The sequence below is a fragment of the Cloeon dipterum genome, chromosome 2, assembly GCF_949628265.1.
Source record: "Cloeon dipterum chromosome 2, ieCloDipt1.1, whole genome shotgun sequence".
NCBI lineage: Eukaryota > Metazoa > Arthropoda > Insecta > Ephemeroptera > Baetidae > Cloeon > Cloeon dipterum.
The window spans coordinates 4,004,386-4,018,076 of NC_088787.1; positions in this window are offsets into that span (position 1 = coordinate 4,004,386).

The following is a 13,691-nucleotide window of genomic DNA, read 5'->3' on the forward strand; positions in this document are numbered from 1 at the left end:
CACACCGTAAATTGAAAACAAGGCTATTTAAACAGAAATTGAATTTTAACTATTCATGGCTCATTGGTTTATCACAAAAGTGTCCACAAATATAATGCAGCAAAAAGGAAGACTTCCTTAGAAGTGAAATTTGCTGTACTTAGAGGATCGCATTTTTAATTAATTAATTACGATGGCACGCGTCGTGACATATTAAAGTAGTTTCTCGACGCGCCATTCTGTTTCAAATGGAGAAATGATGGCACTATTGCCTTCACCGTCGCTTATCAGGAGCTTAAAAATATCAACTAAACAAACGAATTGTTAAGCCAGGATTATCAATTTGAGGTAACAAATCCAAAAGAACAATATTTGTCATAAATTATAAATTTTAATCTTTATACAATTATTTTACAATTGATTGATTTGTTTAAGTTTCTTCCAGAAAATCCTCCTCCTTTTCGTTTACCCTATAATCCACCTGACGACCTGACTAACAGCAGCTGTTCTCAGGTCTCATTCGCGCCATTTCGAGTCACCGTGATGCCGCTGGTGAAGCCGCTCTGCCGCGTTTGCGAGCGTCCGACGGCGGACGGCGCTGTCCAGGCTGTCCAATTGGACAAGGAGAAGTTGCAGACTTGGTTACTGAACGTCTGTGGCCATGAAATGGCAGAAGAAATCGAGGATGAAGATCTGATTTGCAATTTCTGCATCTGGCATGCCGAGTGAGCAGCAGCGGGATTATATTTTACGATTTTAATTACGTATTTTTTATTTCAAGGTTCCTATCCAGAGATGTTCGCGAGTTTGAAGGTTTGGCTTGGTGGCACCCAAATTTGGTTTATTTGAACGATGTGGCGAAAGAGCTGAGAAGGAAATATTTAGGTAAATGATGTTGACAATTTTGTATGGCTGTTAAAGAGGCAGAGATTGGTAAAGGTATGGATTGGGATGTACAAAATAGACAATTGCATGATTCAAAACATAATTGTAAATTAATGTGATTAAAATAAAAAAATCTGCGTACTAACAAAAAAAATTTATAACTTTATGACTGGTGGAAACATATTTTACGGTTATGCTGCATAGTTGAATCCACTCTGAAAATCTCTACCTAGCTCCAAAATTTAAGAATGAATTTAATAAGATATTCAACTATATGCTAATATCATAATTTGATTTGGATTAATTACAGATGGAAAGGCAGAGCAGTGCTGGGTGCAGCTGGAGGAGATTGAGTTGCCGAAAATTGAGACGGAAGAACATGGAGAGCACGTGGCAAAGACTGATGGTGGAAAGAGCGGGAGGAAATGTTTTTACTGTGGACTAGTTCCAGCGGTCGCAAACTTTAGTCGACACGTGAGAAATAAACACGAAAATGCCATCAGGTGTGACTATCAGAAATGTGCCACATATTTCCACACTGTCGAGGAAAAGGACAAACACACCAAGGAAGTGCATGAGAAATCCCAAGCAAAGAAATTCATCAAGTGCAATTTTTGCGACAAAGAGTTTCGGAGGTCCGATTTAATCAGAGAGCATATTCGTCGTGTTCATGCCGAGTTTCGCGTCAGATGCAAATTCTTTGGTTGCCTCTGTTACTTCAAATCTGAGCATAAACTGAAGGACCACTTTGATGCTGTTCACAACGAAGAAGACGAAGCAAAAGTTTATAATTGCCACCACTGCGCGTTCAAATCTAAATTGAAAGGGAAATTGTCGAACCACGTTTCTCGTTTGCATTTGCCAAAGAATGTCAAGTGTGAAAAATGCCACAAAATGTTTTCTACCAAGCAGCACGTAGCAGAACATGAAAGACAGAATCACACGGTTCGAGTGTGCTCAATTTGCAATTCAGATGTTATTGTTGGAAGCATGGCGAGCTACCATTTGAAAAGGAAGAACTGCAAGCGCTGCAAGAATGAATTTGAATGCTCAGGTTTGTATAAATCTCATTTGAAGACATGCAAACAAACTCTTTTCAAATGTCAAAAATGCCAAAAGACTTTCCAATATCCATTTCAACTGAAATACCACTTGGAAATGAAACACAGAAACAATTTGTGGCTCGGTTTGCAGTACAAAAATCTTGGCTTCAAGTGCGAGCCGTGCAAAAGGTACTACAAAAGTGAAAAACTACTGAAAGTCCACTTGAATCACACTCACGAGAGACTAAATCTGAAGCACTGTGCTCACTGTCCCAAAAGCTTCCCTGATTTTGCACATTTGAAAAACCACTTGGCTGAGAAACACAATTTGATTGAAGGCAAATTCGAATGCGGTGAGTGCCAGAAGAAGTTTGTTTCTCCGTATTTTCTGGCTTCACACAAAAGAAATTCACATTTGCAAAGCAGAAAACTGAAATCATGTAAGGTGTGTGAAAAATCAATGGGTGAAAGGTGGTTGAAAACCCATTTATTTACGATCCATGGCATTAACAGTCCGTAATTGATATTATTTTGTGTGCTTTTACTTTGTTTTATCATCTAGAAAATCAGTTTGTTTACAAAATTAAATAGACGTAATATGTCGGATCAAATTTCTTGCAACGTTGTGTAATTTTTCCTATTTCTTTTAAATTCAATGACTTTAAGCATAATTTCTGCGATTTATGTAATTTGAATATTCTAATAAATAATGTAAAATACTATGAATTAATTTATTTTTATTTCTTCACAATGAATTGAATATTTAACAATAAATAGAGACACCTGTAGAAACAGCGGAACCATATTTGAATGAGTGATACTCACAAATAAATCTTAATATATTGAATCATTAAATTTTCAATCCAATTAAAGTAGCTCCAGTTGTCTCATTGATTTTGTCACTCGTCTTTTGCCGCCTTCAGATCGAGCAGCTTATGCAACCCGCAACTAAAGTGGCACGCGACTTGAGTGACGTCAGAGGCAATGAATGGAGGAGGGGGAAGGGCGACAGCGCCACCAATGAATGAATGAATTAGATTCCCAGTGAGAAATAGGGACGCGAACTGGAAAGATTCAAATGCACCAAACGTGAAAAGCACCTGAAAATTAGAGCCCGAATTCGCAAATCGCGTGAGGGGTGCTGAAAATCAATTACTGGCTCTTGTTTGTCTAGATATTCACGGCATTGACAAAACATGTAGCTGTGCACTGATTTTTCAAGATACCAAAAAAATACAACTCAATAATATGCTAGTTTGGTTGCATAAAATTGGAATTAAGAGTAAAAATCTTTGATGATATTGCAAGTCTCGTGTAAATACATGGAAGTGGCTTAAAGTTAGAGATATCTGCGATTTGTATTTAAATATAAATTAACTGTCCAAAAACAAAATATAAATTTCATTTCAATCCCATTGTCCTTAAATTTCTCCAAACAAAATGGAAGTAGAGAGCTGGAACGAGATTCAGGCGCTTTAGCAAAAGCACGTTGGCTCGCATTTTCAAAGCATTTCTACGAGTAGAAGAGAAAATCAGACATTTCCCACGTTCTGTTAAAAAAAGTCGAATTATTTTCAATGTTGAGTAGGTTTTGGTTACTCATGTATAGCCCTAGATATAAGTCGAACTATCGCGAACATTGGCTCCCAAGTCAGGGAGTTAATTTTTGTAGGGTCCAGGTTTTGAGAGATATATTAGCTTTTCTGAGAGATTTATTACAGGCTGCCCAGTGCCAGAGATGCCAAAAGAGTGTTTGATCCAGTGACGCGAAATGCTCTAAAATCATAATTGGATGGTTTTCGCACTTTTAAAAAAGATTCAGGGACAAAATAAGATCTCAAATTTGTGACCTTTCACAATGAAAGCACCGCCAAAAGCTCTTTTTACTTCTCTTTGGGTTGACCAGCCTCGTTTTAATCAAATCCAGTCAAGCATCCATTTTTAATTTCATCAAGAAATGGAGTAAGTACAGAATTGTGTGGATAACCCTAAACTAAGCCAAATATTATCAAAACGTTGCCCAAAATATCGGCAAAGAGACAAATGTTTCTTGCAGGAGGAGATAGGAGATCGAATTTACGAGTTGAATTACTTGCATGAATAATAAATTCAAGAAATTTCTTGGAGACTGACTAAAAATATACTTCGTGAGAATCGTGAGAAAAGCAATCGGTGCAGTTTGCAGCAAATATCGAGCAGCTTATGCAACCCGCAACAAAAGTTGCAGGAGACTCGAGTTACGTCAGCTGCAACGAATGGCTTGGCGGAGGGGGAGGAGGGAGAAAGCCGACAGCGCCACCAATGAATGGGTGAATGAATGACATTCTCATTGTCAGTCAGACAGTTAGAAAAAGGAGACTGTTTGTGAAAGGAAAGATTCAACACCTTTTTTCAATAAAAATTTATGTTGGCCAACCAATGAACAAGACAAACCAATCTTTTTTTACCAAAATATCTATTTGGAGTAAGAAATAAAAAAAAATTTTGCTATAGAATTAGGAATGTTATTCTTATTAATCGATTGCCTTTGCTAAAGTATCATCCGGTCATTCCTTCTCCTTTTTGTGTACCCTGTAATCCACCTGACGGACCTGACTAACTGCAGCTGTTCAGGTCTCATTCGCGCCATTTCGAGCTGCCGTGATGCCGCTGGTGAAGCCGCTCTGCCGCGTTTGCGAGCGTCCGACGGCGGACGGCGCTGTCCAGGCTGTCCAATTGGACAAGGAGCAGCTGCAAACTTGGCTTCTAAATGTCTGCGACTATGAATTCGCAGAGGAAATCGAGGATGAAGATCTGATTTGCAATTTCTGCATCTGGCACGCAGAGTGAGCAGCAGCGTGATTTTAGTTTTCGATTTTAATTACATGATTTTTTATTTCAAGGTTTCTATCCAGAGGTGTTCGCGAGTTTGAAGCTTTGGCTTGGTGGCCGCTGGATCTCGTATATTTGGATGACGTGACAAAGGAGCTGCGGAGGAATTATCTAGGTAGATGAGCTTCAAAATTTATTTTAGAAAAATATAAGTGAGCTATAGTACAAATGGAGCTAGAGATGTATTCAGAAATAGGATTTAAATGAGCAATAAAAAGTAATTATTTTACGGCTCAAGAAATAACATAACCTAATTCAATCGTTTTTCACGAATAATTCATCTAATTTGGGCCCTTAAGGTATGAGAGAGAAATAGCAATAATTAAATACAAGAGACGAGCGATCGTGCGTTTAGCCGCCGCGCCAACGAGCTCTGATTGGAGTCTCAGGATCCAGATCTGCGAGCTGGTAGATAAGCAGTCGGAAAGGGCACTAATATTTTTCACGTCTAAAAATCTGACTACATTAAATTTATAACTTCATTATATGGGGTATAAATTATGGATTTACCGCAGTTAACGGTATATATCCCACATTGAAATCTAAAAATTAGCTCAAAATATTTTAGGTGCTTTCTATTCTTATTCATTTAATTTTTAATTATTTCGGAATTTTGGTTGGATTTATTGTTACAGAAGGAAAAGCAGAGCAATGCTGGGTGCAACTGGAGAAGATTGAGTTGCCGAGAATTGAGACGGAAGAAAATGGAGTGAACGAGACAAGGACTGATGGTGGAAAGAGCGGGAGGAAATGTTTCTACTGTGGAAAAATGGTCGCAAACATTAGTGGTCACCTGAGAAATAAACACGAGAATGCCATCAGGTGTGAATATCAGAACTGTGCCACATTTTTCCACACTGTCGAGGAAAAGGAGAAACACACCAAGGAAGTGCATGAAAAATGCAAAGCAAAGAAATTGATCAAATGCAGTTTTTGCGAGAACGAGTTTCAGAGGTCCAGTGTCATCAGAAGGCATATTCGTCGAGTCCATGCTGAGTTTCCTGTCAAATGTAATTTCTTTGGTTGCCTCTGTTATTTCAAATCTGAACCAGAAATGATGGCCCACTTTGAAGCTGTTCACAAGGAAGAAGACAAAGCAAAAGTCTACAGATGCCACCATTGCCAATACAAATCAAAATTGAAAGGGGATTTGTCGTTTCACGTTTCTCGTTTGCATTTGCCAAAGACAATCAAGTGTGACAAATGCCACAAAATGTTTTCAACGAAGCAGCATCTGGCAGATCATGTAAGAAAAAATCACAAATCTCGGGTGTGCTCAATTTGCAACTCAAATGTTGCTGTTGGGAATATGAGTCACCATTTGAAAAGAATGAACTGCAAGCGCTGCAAGAATGAATTTGAATGCTCAGGTTTGTACCAATTGCACTTGAGCACATGCAAAACAACTCTCTTCAAATGTGACAAGTGCCCAAAGGCTTTTAAAATACTTTCCTTGTTGGATTACCACGTGAAGAGGGAACACAGAAACAAGTCTTGGCGTGGTTTGCAGCACAAAAAAATTGGGATTCAAGTGCGAGCCTTGCAAAAGGTACTACAAAAGTGAAAAACTGCTGAGAGTCCACTTGAATCGCATACACAAGTGACTGAATTTGAAGCACTGCGCGCATTGTCCCAAAAGCTTCACTGATTTTGTAAACTTGAAAAACCATTTGGCTGTTGAACACAATTTGATTGAACGCAAATTCGAATGCGGCGAGTGCCAGAAGAAGTTTGTTTCTTTATATTTTCTGGCTTCACACAAAAAATATGCCCATTTGCAGGGGAAAAAATTGAAATCGTGTAAGGTGTGTGGAAAATGAATTGGAGAAAATTCGATGAAAACCCATTTATTAACGATCCACGACATTAGCAGTCCTTAAAAAATGTCTGCTTAATTATATATGTTAAAATACGGTTATAGAGTTGTTTCGGAGGACGTTTAAATAATAATTGTGTGCCCTTTGGCTCTTTTCTCGTTTTTCCCATCTCTTTAATTATTTTGACGTGGACTTTGGATGTACGAAGAAATTTGTCTACCCTATTTACCTATCCTATTCCTATTTTTATACTTAACCTGTAAATCTAATCGTTAATTCTGCAAATTTTGTAAATTTACTTTCCAGTAAATCGTGGTGAATGGAAAATATGAAATGTTTAATTTTTTGATCAAAAAACTCCTAATATTCGATAAAATAAACGTTATACATTAATAGCACTAGTTTGTTTCATCTCCTGTCAAACGGTACCGCACGAATCTTAGAATTGACAATTTTTGATTTGATTTAAGTACTTTTGAAAATGAGTATTTCTTTATTTTCTCCAAAAATGTCTCCTTGGACTTACATAAACGAATTAACAAACCTTGAAGCGGACTGGAGAAAAGATTTACAGGCTATCTAAATATAATTAACCTTTTGAAGCCAAAAGAATCATTATCGGTGCAGATTGCCGCTTTCAGATTGTAGAGCTTATGCAACCCGCATCTAAAGTGGCACGCGACTCGATCAAGTGACGTCAGTGGCAATGAATGGAAGAAGGGGAAAGGAAGAAGGCCGACAGCGCCACCAATGAATGAATGACATTTCAAATCAGAATAAGGGAAAAGTTCTGAAAAAACTGCGCAGATTCAAATGTGAGGAATGCGGAGAGATGTTTTTCCTTGTCTTCCTCGCATGCCATAAACGTAGAACACAGCTAACAATAAGAAACTGAAATCGGAAGTAACGCGAGGTGTGCAGTAAATCAATTTTTTGCTCTTGTTTGTTAGATTTTAACGGCATTTTCAATAGGGATTCACTATTTTTTGAGACACAAAAAACAACTTAAAAATGTGTCAATTTTGTTGCTTAAAGTTTATTTAGGACTAAAAATGCTATGCTGATTGCTATGCTCTAAATATGGTGGTGGCTCGAAGCAAGAAAGATCTGCGATTTATATTTAAATAAAAAATCATCTCTTTCAAAGAGGCAAAAATATTTTAATTATTTCGTTTCAATCCCATTCTCCATAAATGGTTTCAAACAGTAAAAGTGGAGGTCAGTAAATGTTAACCCTCCATTTTAATTTGTTCCAATAATCCTTGCCCTGAGAATAGTTTAGTATCTCGGCGTCGATTTGAGGCTAGGACTGAGGGTGGCTTTGGGTTGTTGGGCGTGTAAGGCTAGAGGATACACATTTTAAACCACTAATTGTAAGCCACGAGAGCAGAATGGACCACCGAAGGAGCAGGTTGGGCACAGGCTGAGCAAGACTCCCTGCGGAAGCAGCGAGAGCAACGGAATGATCGGCGGCCCCATCGCATCATTTAAATTTTCTAATAATTGTTAAAATCACTCCTTAAAAAAATAAAAAATTGACACTTGCTAGCTATTCTCTCGGTAAGATGATGCTTAGAATTCAAGAAAGGTTGCAATTAAATACCATTTTGTTAATTTTGTTTCCCTAAATTTAATATAATTACCTTTACGCTTTAAATTTTGCATTTAAAATGACACAACAAGCTTGACATTGCTGTGCGCTATATAGGCTGTCATTTTCTTGATTTTGTATTTCAATTTGTCTCTAAATTATTATTTTTACTTTGAAGTTCTAGTTGAAATGAAAGACGTTCCGACAATAGTTCTTTGGTTATGCAACTTGCGCGGCGCTTTTGTCGTGCCGGCTGCGTACATTTTGTCAACAACTCTGGTGATATGAAAGTAAAAGATGCTTGAAAAACACAGCAAATCAATCAGCAAAAGTTTTTAAATCAAAGCAATTACAAAATAAATTTCGGATTTAATTACAACAACTACATTTTTGAAACCATTGCAACTGAAAGTGTGAAAGTGGATTATTCTGTATCGTGAACCTTAAGAAGGTGTGTTTCCATGTTACTGATGAGCATTTCTTTGCCGCATAATGTGCATTTTCCACGGGCACGATTCAAATGGGAATATTTAACATGCTTTGAAAGATGACCTTTCCAGTTAAATTTCTTCTTACAGAAATCACATTCAAACTTATTCACGATTAAATTGTGCGCCATCGCCAAATGTTGTTTCAACGATCTGAGATGAGAAAAGCGTTTGGGACAGTGCGCGCATTGCTTCAAATTTGCTGCGAGATGTTTATAATTCAGGTGATTTTTAAAGGTTACAGCACTTTTGAAGTAAAATTTGCATGGTCTGCATTTGAAGCCGAGATTTTTGTGTTGCAAACCACGCCAGGAGTTGTTTCTGTGTGATCTTCTCGCATGGTATTTCAGCTGATGCAGTATTTGGAACGTTTTTGCGCATTTTTCACACTTCAACCGAGTTTCCCTGCAAGCTTCTCTGTGCATTTGATATAACCCAGAGCAGTCAAATTTGCTTTTGCAGCGTTGGCAATTCTGCTTTTTTAGGTGGTGGCGGAATTTTTGCCAAGTTACTTCTTCATTACATACTGAGCATATTTTGAACGAATGTTCTCGATTATCATGAATCTTCAGCAAATTCATCGAAGAAAACGATTTGTTACACTTTTCACACTTGATTGTCTTCGGCAAATGCTTCGCTGTAATGTGTCTTTCCAAATGCCATTTTTGCTTTGCTCTATACCCACAGTAATTGCATTCGTGGATTTTGGCCTCGTCTTTCTCCTTGTGAGTGGAGTCCAAGTGGGATTTCATGTCATCTTCAGTTTTGAAATAAATTAGGCAACCAAGGAGAGTGCATTTAACAGCAAATTCAGAGTGAACACGACGAACATGCTTGTGGTAGTCACTATTGTAAAGGAATTTTTTCTCACAAAAGCAGCACTGAATATATCTTCGTTCATGAAATTTCTTGACGTGCTCAGTTTTTTCCTCAATTGTGTGAAAATAGGTAGCACAGCTTCGTTTTTCACACCTGATGGCATTTTTGTGCGCGATCTTTACGTGTCTTGTCAAATCTGTACTATAATTGTATGACTTCATGCAGTACAAACATTTGCTCTTCTTTGGCTCAGTTACTGATGCAGTTTCAGTTTCTTCTTCTTCTTCGCTCTCTGACTCATAAATTTCCTCCAACTGAACCCAGCCCTGCTCAACCTTTCCATCTTAAAAGCAATATAAATTATATGATTTTTATTAAACGGTATATAGTATTAATCTACCAAGATAATATTTCCGCAACTCTTTTGCCGCGTCGTCCAAATAATCCAAATCCCGAAGCCACCAAGAATCAGTTCCGAATTCCAAGCTGTGTTTGGCCAGAAACCTTTTTATGAAAATAAAGTAAATAATGGAACGTTCCACAGGACATTTTAATTGACTCACTCTGCGTGCCAGATGCAAAAGTAGCATATCAGATCTTCATCCTCGATTTCCTCGGCGAATTCGTAGCCGCAAATGTTCAAGAACCAAATCTGCAGCTTTTCCTTGTCCACGTGGACAGCCTGGACAGCGCCGTCCGCCGTCGGACGCTCGCACAAAACGCAGAGTGGCCTCGCGGACGACATTTCCGAGCGAGAACCTTTGAAGCAATGAATTGTAAAGAGAAGAAGAAAGGTCGTTGAACTGATCGAAAAATCCGAAAAATGCGCATTCTAATTTCGAGGAATGTTGAATATTTTTCCCTAAAATCTTAAACATGCAAGGTGTATTTGAGTTGTGCTGGGGAAATGAATCTTGACAAACTCAAGGAAACATTTTTCACCCTGGTAAAATCTTGATTAAAAACCTCAATGTCTATAAAAACAATGTAATAAATTATTTTACTTAAATTTTTGGGATGTATCTTGTCGAATTGGAAATTGCGATACGGGGTCGAGCAAGAACACAAACTCCTGTGTTAAAAATATTAAATTATTTATTCAATATTTTATTTAACGTTGGTCGGCTTATTTCACATTGAAAAATTAATAATGCATCGATCATTAGACGGGGAGGCAGCGATCGTGATTTTAAATGCACCGTTGTCTATTAAACTTTAAGCTAAATATGTAGCAGTAGGAATCTATCCAGAAGAACGAGAAGAACAGTCTTTTCTCATAAAGACTGATGCATATCTTTTGATAATTTACCTCAATTGCTTGTTCATTAGTTTTAATAATTGCGAATGTTTCCAGCCATTGATTTATAGTTCTGATGGAGCTAATCAAGGTCATTTAATTGAGATTTTGCGACTTGGGAGAAAATTAACCAATGGCAACCGTGGTGATAATTCAGTTCGCCGACGTTCCAAAGGGAGTGAAGAGAGAGTACAATTATTATTGCTTTTTAAACTTGCCGCTCTATTTCTACTTAGGAGATTGATCAGGAGTTCAAAATTAACTCAATTGTAAAACTTTAATTTCAAAATGTAGACTTTTTGTTAATTGAAAATAAATATAAAATGTTAATAAACAAATGCTTCAATGTTTAATTTTTCCCTTTCAAATCGATAGATTTGCTAAAGTTTCTTCTGGTGATTCCCTCTCCTTTTCGTTTACCCTGTAATCCACCTGACTACCCTGTCAAACCGCAGCTGTTCGATCTCATTCGCGCCATTTCGAATTGCCGTGATGCCGCTGGTGAAGCCGCTCTGCCGCGTTTGCGAGCGTCCGACGGTGGACGGCGCTGTCCAGGCTGTCCAATTGGACACTGAGAAACTGCAGATTTGGTTCTTGAACGTCTGCGGCTATGCATTTTCAGAGGAAATCGAGGACGAAGCTCTGATTTGCAATTTCTGCATCTGGCACGCCGAGTATAAGCGAGTTTCTTAATTGCAATAGAATTGATGATTTATTATTTTAAGGTTTCTGGCCGAACATGATAGCGATCACGAAGATTTGGCTTGGTGGCCGCTGGATCTGGTACATTTGGACGACGTGGCGAAGGAGCTGCGGAGGAATTTTCTAGGTACATGAACTTGACAAATGATTTTAGAAAAATATAAGGGAGTAGATAGCTAGTACAAATTACTCGTAAAAATGGAGCTAGAGAAACGTATTCAGAATAAGAATTAAAATGAGCAAGAAAAGTAATTATTTTACGGCTCAGGAAATAACAGAACCTAACTCAATCGGGTTTTCACAAATAATTTGTTTTATGTGTGCCCTTCTGGCCACTTAAGGAATGAGAGAGAGAGAGAGAGAGAGAGAGAGAGAGAGAGAGAGAGAGAGAGAGAGAGAGAGAGAGAGAGAGAGAGAGAGATAAAGCAATAATTAAATACGAGAAAGGAACGATCGTGAGATCAGTCGCCGCGGCAACGAGATCTGATTGGAGTATTAGCGGCCGCTGCAGATATGCGAGCTGCTGTGACTCAAGGTGTCGGAGAGCACTAAATATTTTCATGTTCTATTATTGAGAAGAGAATAAAAATTAAACTGACTACCTTCAATTTACAACTTAAATATAACTGCTAAAAATTTAGGATTTTCCGAAGTTGGCGGTACATTCCACATTGATCAGCTCAAAATATTTCAGAAACATTCTATTCTTATTAATTTAATTTTTAATTATCTCGGGATATTGGTCGGATTTATTGTTACAGAAGGAAAAGCAGAACAGTGCTGGGTACAGCTGGAGAAGATTGAATTGCCGAAAGTTGAGACGGAAGAAAATGGAGAGAACGAGGCAAAGACTGAAGGTGGAAAGAGCGGGAGAAAATGTTTTTACTGTGGAAAAGTTTTCGCAAAAATTAGGGATCACGTGAGAAAGATGCACGAGAATGCCATCAGGTGTGAGTATCGTGGATGTGCCACATATTTCCACACTGCCGAGGAAAAGGAGAGCCACACCAAGGAAGTGCATCAAAAGTCAAAAGCGAAGAAATTGATCAAGTGCAATTTTTGCGAGAAACAGTTTCGGTGGTCAAGAGACCTCAGAAATCATATTCGTCGGGTTCATTCTGAGTTTCACGTTAATTGCAAATTCTTTCGTTGCCTCTGTTATTTCAATTCCGAACCGGAAATGGTTGTCCACTTTGATGCTGTTCACAAGAATGATGATGATGCAAAAGCTTACTGTTGCCACGATTGCCAGTACAAATCTAAATTGAAACAGAATTTGTCGCATCACATTTCTCTTAAGCATTTGCCAAGGGCCATGAAGTGCAACAAATGCCGAAAAAGATTTTGCTCCAGACAGATTTTGGCAGAACATGTTAGACTAAATCATAAGTCTCGGGTTTGCTCAATTTGCAATGCAGATGTTATTGTTAGATATATGAGTTGCCATTTGAAAATATTGAAATGCAAGCGTTGCAAGAATGAAATTGAATGCTCAGGTTTGTACCAATCCCATTTGAAAACATGCAAACAAACTCTTTTCAAATGTCAAAAATGCCCAAAGACTTGCCAATACCCTTCTGAATTGAAATACCATTTGAAAATGAAACACGGAAACAATTCCTGGCTCGGTTTGCAACACAAAAAACTTGGATTCAAGTGCGAGCCGTGCAAAAGGTACTACAAAAGTGAAAAACTACTGAAAATCCATTTGAATTACACTCACAAGAAATTGAATCTGAAGCACTGCGCGCACTGTCCCAAAAGCTTCACTCGTATTGCAAACTTGAAAAACCATTTGGCTGAGAAACACAATTTGATTGAACGCAAATTCGACTGCGGTGAGTGTCAGAAGAAGTTTTTATCTTCACGTTTTCTGGCTTCACACAAAAAAAGAACACATTTGCTTAGCAAAAATCTGGAATCATGTAAGGTGTGTGGAAAATCAATGACTGAAAGGTCTTTGAAAACCCATTTATTAGCGATTCATGGTATGACGAGTGCTTGAGAAATGTCCGTTAAATTTCTAAAATATATAATTTCTGCTTAAATATATTTAGAGAATTGTTTTGAATGCATGTTATTTCATGATTTGATGTCATAGATTTCGCGGCTAATGAATTATTTGTTTTCCTTTCCTGTGTTCAACTTTAGGAGTAGACATATTCGATGTAAGAGCCAAATTTTCTGCTCAATTTACCT